The 10,419-nt window shown below is 43.4% G+C and overlaps 1 long non-coding RNA gene across 1 annotated transcript; it reads right to left on the bottom strand.

Moving 5' to 3' along the window:
• Positions 1-6,470: 6,470 nt before the first annotated feature.
• Positions 6,471-9,623, bottom strand: LOC111727709. Its single transcript, XR_002775192.1, has 3 exons — positions 9,563-9,623; positions 8,101-8,214; positions 6,471-6,610 (listed from the first exon to the last, which is right to left on the bottom strand). It is a non-coding gene; the product is annotated as an uncharacterized LOC111727709 (long non-coding RNA).
• Between the last annotated feature and the right edge of the window lie 796 nt (positions 9,624-10,419).

Below are 10,419 nucleotides of genomic sequence, written 5' to 3'. Positions count from 1 at the left end.
TAGCCAAGACATTACTCAGGAATAAAAACAAAGCAGGAGGAATCATGGTACCAGACATCAGACTATACTATAAATCCATAGTGATCAAAACAGCATGGTACTGGCACAAAAACAGAGAGGTAGATGTATGGAACAGAATAGAGAGCCAAGAGATGAATCCAGCTACTTACCCATTACCTGATCCTTGACAAGCCAATTAAAAACATTGAGTAGGGAAAAGATTCCCTATTTAACAAATGGCGCTGGGTGAACTGGTTGGCAACCTGTAGAAGACTGAAACTAGACCCATACCTTTCACCATTAACTAAGATAGACTTTCATTGGATTAAAGATTTAAACTTAAGACATGAAACTATAAAAATACTACAAGAAAGTGTAGGAAAAACACTTGAAGAAATTGGCCTGGGTGAAAATTTTATGAGGCGCCCTCCCCCCACCCTGGGGAATTGAAGCAACATCAAAAATACACTATTGGGACCTGATCAAACTAAAAAGTTTCTGCAAAGCCAAGAGCACAGTAAGTAAAGCAAGTAGACAGTCCTCAGAATGGGAGAAGATATTTGCAGGTTATGACTCCAACAAAGGTTTAATAACCAGAATCCACAGAGAACTCAAACGTATTAGACCCACTTTACAGAGAGACTATAGTAACACATGAGAATTGTCTCGCTGTTTCATGGAAAAGCCAAACTTCTGATTTACCTGTAGGGTTACTTTCCATATGGACAGACAACCAAACCAAGAATTTAGTGGATTAACTCTGATTTCTTTGGCCCTGACTGGCCAATCGATGTGTTGACGCATGAACTAAAACAGAAAAAAGGAAGGGAAGCCGTGTTCTCTCTTCCCACTTTCTCATCTCCTATCTAAAACTGACCGTCCTCTCCCCTGTTCACTGCATAGGTAGGACTTTCCAAAGGGGTTAAAATATTGCCCTTTCCCTCTCACCTCTTTCTAACCCTCTCACCAGTCACCATCAATCTTGGGACTGTCACTTCCAGAGAACAAGGGACAAATTCTGACACAATTTATCTTAGAAACACCATCGATCTCCTTGGTAAAGCCTCCTGTAGGGCTAGAATCAGGAGTACCTCTATAAGAGTGTGTCTGGGGAATTATAGGCTTTCATGTACACCACTGATACTGAATATGCAGAATCAGTGCTTCTAACAAGAATGCTTATCAGATCCTAGGAGGTCCTATTTTCCTTCCTTCTGGAATATTTTACCAGGTTACAATAGTCAGAGAACAGAGTCAAATAATCCACATTCTCTGTCTAACTGCAAACACATCAACTACGAATAAATCTCTTTGCAGTGGAAAAGGATGAAAAGGAAGAAAAGAAAAAAAATAGCATATGAGCTATGTAGTAGAAAAAGAAAAGCACCCATAATATTTATTTAATAGCATTCAATGGAAAAACATTCTTCCTAACGTGATTTACTAATATAAATATGGTATCTTGAGATAGTCTAAGAAAAAGTGGCCTGCAAAGAGAGTGTGATATCATAAAAACAATAGAATAATTTGGAAAGAAATAAAGGATGAAAAAAGAGCTAAGTGAGATTTCTTTTTAAAGGATTATAAAGAAACTAAAATTGCAATTGCAGAATTAAAACCTGTACGAGAAGCTATAAAGGACAAGCTATATATTTTGAATAAAATTCAACACTGGTAAGAGTGACACCCTTTAGTAGCTCCCACAGTTAAAAAAAGAAAGAAAGAAAAGAAACATAGTAAGAGATGAATACTGAGAGAAGAAAGGTATGGCGTTCATAAAATGGAAATATAACCTAGGAATTGTAGAGGAAGTCAGACTATTGATAAGAAAACTCTCTGAAGCTAAAAGAAACACCAGAGTGTGAAGACTGAAAAGGGCGAACCATGATTTAGGAAATGCTAATACAAAGCATCACGTATCATTCCATCATGATGAGTGTTTGAATAATGAAGATTAAAAAAAAAACAACAGAATAAAACAGACCCGCCAGGCATTCAGAAAGGAAATAAAAAGACAATAGCAAGCTAACTTTGAGAGCAGTGGAACAATCAGGCTGTCTTCAGATTTCTCCACAGCAGACAGAAGGCCAGGGAGAGTTCACAACAATAGAGTATTCACATTAAAAGATTACGATCTGAGAATTTGATTCAATCAAGTTATAATTCATGTATGACAACCCAGAAACACATTCTCTGATATGTGCAAGTTAACAAAATGTGTTATCACACACTGTTTTTAAAGAATTACTTGTAGACATATGCTGTGCTACAATTCTGAGTTTAAGAACGAGGGCTGGTGAAGGGTTTTTGTAAAAAGTATTGTTTCTAAGGTACTTAAAATATATTTACTTAAACTCCCACAAAACCCTGGAAAGCAAGCAGCTGATGAGATTCATGGCCTCTTTATTTAAAGAAACTAGGATTGAGACAGTTAAATGATGTATCTCAAAACTACGAATCGGATCAGGGTTCATATCTGCTAATTCTTCGTGCACAGGGCACGAATTATCAGATCAGCATTGCCTCTTTATGTTTTGATTTAATTTTAGGAAGTTTCTATAATAAAAATAAGAGGGAAAAAAGAGGACATTGGCTTGAAGGGTTGACTATGCTTAAAATAAATTCTTTCTTTCCCAGGAATATGGGAAAGTCCTGTTTCATTAGAAACTTCCTTTAGATTCCACTAACACTGTCAGCTAGAACAGGGAAAGACTTTTTTTTTTCATGTACCCATTAATGCATTTATGGGGTACAATGTGCTGATTTCATATAGAATTAGAAACCTTTACATCACACTGGTTAATATATACCTCTTCTTGTTTACTTAGTTATGGTGTTAAGACATTTATACTCTGTACTAATAGATCCGACATGTCCCCTTGCATTATGCACCAAAGGTGTGATCCCACCATTCACCCTCCCTCCATCTGACCTCCTCCATCCCCCCCGTCCCTCCTTCATTTTGGGCCATAGTTGTGAGTGATTATAAATTGGTTTCATACTGAGTACATTGGATATTTTTTCTTCCGTTCTTGAGATACTTTACTAAGTAGGAAAAGACTTTTAGCAGCAATGGGTTCTTACTCGTATTATGTGTCAGACACTTTTCTAGTCACTGAGGTTCAAGATGCAGAGAACTGAACCAGCAAAATCACGTCTCCTGCCACCAAGAGTCAGAGGACAGGAGATGGACCTGCTAAGACAACAGCAAAGGGCACACACTCCACTGTGCTACTTAACATCCATCTCAATATGAAAGGACAACCTGGGACCACCAGGCACGAGGAAAACCCAAGCCATGAAAGATGAACAAACGGAAAAACTGATGATGCGGAAAACGGAAGCCATTCAGGGCACAGAACAGAAGCGCCTTGAATAAAAAGTGCCCTTAGGAAATTTTAGAAGAAATTAAACCCCTGAACAGACAGAAAGGAAATAGAAAAATTGAATGCTCTTACAAATTAAAAATATAAATTAAGGCAAAAGTAAAAGGAGGGATAGGAGGTAAAGTGAAAGAAGTCTCTTTGAATACTGCAAAGATATGGAAAGTATCACAGAAAAAAGAAGGAGGAAATGTTAAGAGTGTTGATCCAAAAGACCCACCACTGATGAGCAGCTGTGGTCTGCAGCGTGCTGGTGGTGGTTGTTATTGTGTGTGTATTAATAAAAATAACAGCTAACATTTGTTCAGGAGTTTCACTGTGCTAAAACCTGGCTGAGCTCCTAACCCATAATTTCCTATCACGTTTTTTTTTTTTTTTTTTGAAACAGAGTCTCAAACTGTCCCCCTGGGTAGAGCGCTGTGACATCACAGCTCACAGCAACCTCCAACTCCTGGGCTCAAGCGAGTCTCCTGCCTCAGCCTCCCAAGTAGCTGGGACCACAGGCGCCTGCCACAATGCCTGGCTATTTTTTGGTTGCAGCTGTCATTGTTGTGGGCAGGCCCGGACCATATTCAAACCCCCCACCTCAGGTGTACGTGGCTGGCGTCTTAGCCACTTAAGCCACAGGCGCCGAGCCTCCTATCACGTTTTTAACGGAACAGAGATGGTAGACCAGAGAAATATTTAGGAGGCAAATGGCTATGACCTGGTTATTGACTGCATTTAGTTGTGGAGAACAGAAAATAGTCAAAATTGGGTGATAGGATGCCAAAAACTGAGATCAAAGCTCAAAAGTAAATGTTAGTTTTGGGAGAAAAAACTGGTTCAATTTTAACATGTAGATTTGAACATCTAAAAGGTACCTGAATGGATACAATTAATAGATGGTTGTGTATGGGACTGAAGCTCAGAGAAAACGGAATCCCCAGAGCGGATGTACCCACTCCAAGAGCATCTGAGCCCAGGTCAAGGAGAAGGGAGCCCAAAGAGAGCCTGGAAAGACACACTCAGTGAGCAGGGACTGGGACAAGGCTGGGGAGACCCCCACGGCACAAGAAAGTTTTGGAGAGGAAATGGCCGAACACGGAAACAGACGAAATTTTCTATATAGGGATCATTGGTAATATTTGTCAGAACAATTATTTAATGACATTCTGGGATAACAGTTGAAGAATGAATAAAGAATGAATTCTCCTCTTGCTCATGCATAGAATGAATTAATGACACCAATGAAAGCAGGTATTGTAAGACTGAAAGGGATAATGTTTGAGAAGTATTTAGAAAAGTGCCGGCACACAGAACAGGCTCAACAAACATCCAGCGTGTTACAGCAACTGAGTGTGCATATTTGGGCCTGGATAAACCTGGGTTTGTAGTCTAGCTGTGCCACTATATAGTTGTATAAACTTGGGTCAGTCACTTTTTATACGTTTTTTTCTTTCATCTATAAAATAGGAAGCAGAGAAACAACTACCTTATAAAACAATTTCTAGGTGTTGTACATTATTATTTCCTATAATGACGGTATGTTAATCTTTACATATTTGTGCTGTCATCAGACTGAACTCTTAGATTATAAATGGATACAATTAGGGTTCGTTTTGGTCACATGATGGTGAATACAATTTGTTTTAATATTGGTTTTTGTTTGTTTTCTCACTAGGTCTCTTTTCCCTGGATAAAGGGCAGCAAGCCAGGCTTTGCATGTCTTTGCCTTGGTGCTTGTCCAGGGCAGACTCTTCCCCAAACTAGAAAAGGCAATGGTGGTATCTGACCTGGGGGTAGGAGAGAGGACAACGGACTGGACACGGTCACGGGAAGGGGAGAGGTGAGTGGGAAGCCGGCACCCCCCTCACAGGAGAAGTGGAGACCTGCAAGAGACCGGACAGGGCCAAGGGAGGGGGCTGCAAGGCTTCAGTGTCATCAACCAGATGACACTGGCTCCCAGCACCAGCCATTGGGGATCCAGGAAATTTTGGAAAGGGAGAAGACAAAAAATCTTAACAGAAGTCAGGCTTCTCACTGGTTTGCATGGGTTTGAGAACTAACTACAGGAATGCCCCGTGTCTCAGACATGAATTTATCCCCTAGAAAATCATTCCTAAAGCATGCTTACACCATCTATCAAGAAATAAAGGTATTCTTGTCTCCACTTGGTTGAGTTTTGCTCATTATTTTTATTTTGTGCCTTATGACATTGACTAGAACTTGAAAAATGATAAAAGGCCTCCTGGTTAAGAATGAGGAACAATTTAGCTCCGACCTGCACAGACCAGGTGGAAAGAAAGTCTCCGTGGATGCAGGTGAGAGAGACAAGCCCTCTCACCCCCAGCACAACTTGGTCCTTCCTTCCCCATCCCAGATATTTAATGTAGAAAAAACTGTGGAGACTTCAAGTAGAGTGATGCTCATGGACTAGCATATGGCAAATTGAAGGCTCATGGTAGGAATTAAATGCAATCACAGAAAAATTAAGTAAATTATCCATCCTGACCATCTGTGCGTGTTGATTAAGATTCATCCCCATTCTTACTCCGGTGGTTTGGGAGGTTTTTACCTTGTGCAATATCCTCACGGGAGCAGGTATGACAAGAACCAGTGCTAACCTGGGACTCCTAAGCTTAAAAATTTTTCATCTTAAGTGACCTTCATTAAAATGTGTTTACTCACACCTGTAGAAAGTACACTTAGAACTTTTCTCCTGGTATGAGAAATGAGTCTGGTCTATGGCATAAGTGTTGCGTCTGAAGTATGAAAGTTCAAGGCAAGTAATGTCTGCTTGACACTGTTTAGCACCATCCCTAATCACGGCCTGCCAAGGTCTGTCCTTTTCCAGGAATCCCATCCCGTGGCCTCTGTGCCCCCTCCCTCTTTTTCTCTCCCTCCCACTGCACCTCACCTAATGTCACTGTAAATAAGCTGCCCACTCTCGGTTTTTACCCCAGGCGCTCACCTTGCCATCGTATCTCTGACATTGAGCCCTCCAATCAAGCATGCTCACTTTCCTGCAGCTCCCAGATCTGGGAGACATGGGTGAGGATGGGGGTGGGTAAGGGCCACTGAGGGCTCTTACCTGCCACCCACTGCTGCTCCAAGCAAGATGGCAACTGAGCTCAGTGCTGGACGGCCTGGGCATTCCCGTCAAGCTGCCTGGCCTGAAATCCCAGCCCCGTCGCTGTTCATCCTAGGACAGTTATTTTGGTCTTTCTAAGCTCCAACGGCTTCATCTGCAAATAGTGATAAGAAGAAAATCTATTTCAAAAGGTAGTTCAAAGAGGATATTACACATATCTCAAGCGCTCTGTACCAGGCCTAGTGCGGATGGGTGGCTGATCGTCAATAACAGTGCGTCACCTTAACACTTCCTCCCTCATGTAAAACCCGCCACTATGTCATGACACTTTCTGTGCCTGACACCCGGCCCCACGGTTTTCATTCATTCAACCCTCTCTTACAGGCCTTTGAATTAGTCCTTAACACCAAGGACTTTTGCAAGCACTTCACCTAAGAAACACATCTATGGCCACGTCCTGTACTGTTTCCCTGTTTACAAGGCTTTGTCCTCTGAGATCGTGATCTTCAACATCCCACTCTCACAGGAGAACCACTTCCGCGTCAGCTCTCCCCAGGCCACTCCAAACATCCCGACTCCATCAACACCTCTGACCCCTGGATGAGGAACTACCAGCTGCTTTTTGGCTTCATTTTTATTGTCACCAAGTTGAGATTCCTGAGTACAGTGACCAGTTTCTTTCTCTTTTTTTCTTTTAAGGCAGAGTCTCACTCTGACACCCTGGGTAGATTGTGGTGGCCTCATAGCTCACTGCAACCTCAAACACTTGGGCTTGAGCAATCCTCTTGCCTCAGCCTCCCAAGTAGCTGGGACTATAGGTGCACCCCACAACACCCAACTAGTTTTTGTATTTTTAGTAAAGATTGGGTCTTGTCTTTGCTCAAGCTGGTCCTGAATTCCTGAGCTCAAGCAATCTCCCCCCTTGGCCTCCCAGGTGTGATTAGAGGTGTGATCCTCCACACCCCAGCCAGTTACAAGTCTCCTTATTGACACGGTTCTCTTAGCCCCACTCTTTGCTGTGCCTTCTGGCTCCTGCTCTGCCAGACCCTCACTCTCCCAGGACTGTCCAATGTGTAGCTGGTCACAATAGCAACATCTCCGGTGTTCAGTCAGCACACAGGGCAGTGGCCCCTCATGGCACCGCACCAGTTATGCGACATTTTCATGACAGCCCAAAGTTCTACTGGGCAGCAATGCTTTGTCTGAATAATGGATGGTCTCTCTTCTACACTTCAGGATGAAGAATACTTCTGCGTGCCCAGGTGTGGTGGCTCATGCCTATAACCCTAGCACTATGGAGGGGCTGAGGCAGATGGATTGCTGGAGCTCATGAGCTTGAGACCAGCCTGAGCAAGAGCAAGTCCCTATCTCTACTAAAAATAGAAAAACTGGCTGGCCGTTGTGGCAGGCGCCTGTAATACCAGCTACTTGAGAGGCTGAGGCAAGGGGATTACTTGAGCCCAAAACTTTGAGGTTGCTGAGCTGTGGTGACACCATGGCACTCTACTCAGGGTGACAGAGTGAGATTCTGTCAAAAAAAGAAATATTGGATAATAGAACAATTATGTGGTTGGATGCCCCATGAAACCTCAGTGCAAGAAATCTCAGTAGTCTTTAAGGATGCCTGGAGGTGTTCTGAATTACCATGGTCTCCTGCCTTCTTCGTCCACCATCACGAAATTTCAACTGTCTCCTCACGCCTTCCATGGCCCCACCTTCGCCATCTCTCTCAGCAGTTGAACTGACCTTCTTTTCCCCCTGAAAATTCAATTATGTTAAAAAGCTCTTAATTGCTCTGTCAGTTATAATTGTTTTCTTAGAGACCTCTTTTATTTTTTCCTTTCTGCTTAAGGCCAATCCTAATTCAAGGATGAATTAGGATTAATTCATCAGCCAACAAGTATTTATTGAGGAGCTACTATATGCCAGGCACAGTTGTAAGGGATGAGATGCAGCTGTTAACTGTAAATAGCCCACTATTTCTACCTTCATTTGTGTGTTATCAGTTCTACAATAAGTGAATATATCAGATGCTAATTAAGTATAATGGTGATAAATAAAATGGGCTGAGTGTTAGGGTGTACTGGGGTGGAGTTAATTGCTATTTTATATTGAGTACTCCAAAGAGGCCTTATTGATTTGAATGGAGACAACTGATAAGGAAGTCAGGGAGTGTGTGGGGGATCCTCCGGGGAACATTGATGACCACCCTGGCAGGGGAATGTCAAGAGCAAAGGCCCTGGGCATACACGGGTTCAACTATTGAAGGGCTAGCGGGGAGATGGTGTGGGAGGATGGAGAGAGTGGGGAGCAGCAGAGAAGCAGCTATGGGTGGGGACACAGCCAGGTCACAGGGCTCCTTTCTGGACACAGTGAGGGGTGAGTGAGTGTAGAGGCCATCGGAGGGTACTCACAGAAGAGCAGTCTCATGGACATATTTTGACAGTGTCATTTTGGTGTTGGAGTATAAAGGATGGAAGTAGGGAGACATGGTAGGAGGCTATTGCAATAATTCAGGTACGCTGAGGAGTTCAGGCCAATCGGGATGGCAGGTTGGCCAGAGTTCCAGCATAGAGTCAGTAAGTGCTCTGACCTGAGTCTATTTTGAAGTCAGTCCATCCTGTCCTGCCACTGCAGGAAATGTGCTTCTCTGCCTCCTCTGTGTCATTAAACTATCCTTTTTTACTGGCTCATTTCTCTCAGAAGAGAAACATGCTTACGTCTCTCATATCTTAAAACTTGAAAGGCCTTGCTCTCCCCCCTCAATGCCTCCATCTCTGGTCTCTATTCCATTTCTTCTTCACAACATTGGACAGTGTGGTCTGGAATGGCTGCGTCTCCTCAGTCCTTTCATCTCCTCCTCCACCCACGGAAATGCATCCCCTGGTGACGAGGATGATCTGGGCAGGCTACAGCCAGCACTGATTTGAGGCCTGTCACATCTATGGGGCTTTTCTGTCTGTGCCTCCCTTGACCGTCCTGCGTCATCCGACACGCCAAAGCTCTCATTTGGCTTGGCTTCCTTGACAACGCTCCCTACTTGTTTTTCTCCTACACATCCGACTCCTTCTCAACATTCCTCACAGCCCTATGTTCCTTCACTCACCTCCTAACTGTGAGGGTTCCCAAGACTCTGCCGTTAAGTTTCCAATTCTCTGCTCTCTCTCTCGGGAAGGGAAGAGCTGCTGTAAGGAATAGAATTAAAAATGATGATGCCTCAGAATCAACCTAAGTCTATTTTTCACTCAAGTAATAATAATAGAAAATAAATGTCCTTAGTCTATGGGATTTTAGTGAGAATTGAAATTCTAACTCAGTGGCCAACATAGCAGCTCTGGGATACCAAAGCAAGGGTAATGCAGACCACTGCGATGGGAGCTTTCGAGTATTAATAGACATCTGAGAATAGACTCCATGATCATAAAAGTCTTAATGGTCCTTTAAAAAGTAGGCAGAAATGGAAAGATTCTGGGAGATGCTTTTAGAAAAAGCACCTTTTGGATGGGGGGGGAGGGGTGCCCTGCACAATGATTCCAGACTCCTGCCTAAACGAATGTCAATTGGTCTATGGTAAGGTAGAGGATGAAAGGGGGAAGGGGCCACATTCATGAGGAAACCATCATAACCCCACCAGGGATGAGCCAGAGATGCAGAAGTTTCTCATGGACTTAATGGGCTATGTGGGAGGGAGGGCAGGTGTGGAGCTGGCTTAGGCCCTGCCTGAGAGGACAGCCTGGGAGGAGGATGTGTCCACAGAGAGGTCTGTATGTAAGAGACTGCAGGGAAGCGTGGCTGGAATGGGGAGCTGCTGTCCATACACAACAGCTGCAGATGGAAGGACCCTGTTAAAAAATGAGCCAGGTGTAAGCATCGGCCAGGCTGGGAGGGCGTAAGGCATTTTAGTTTTCTCTCACTAAGTTTTGTCAGTGGTAGTACAAGCTCACTTCCAAGGGTAAAGGAATG

Source organism: Otolemur garnettii, unplaced genomic scaffold, assembly GCF_000181295.1.
Source record: "Otolemur garnettii isolate 467f Iridium unplaced genomic scaffold, OtoGar3 scaffold00119, whole genome shotgun sequence".
In the NCBI taxonomy this organism is placed as follows: Eukaryota; Metazoa; Chordata; class Mammalia; order Primates; family Galagidae; genus Otolemur; species Otolemur garnettii.
The sequence above is the reverse complement of the archived record's forward strand: the minus strand, read 5'-3'. Positions and strand labels throughout refer to the sequence as shown.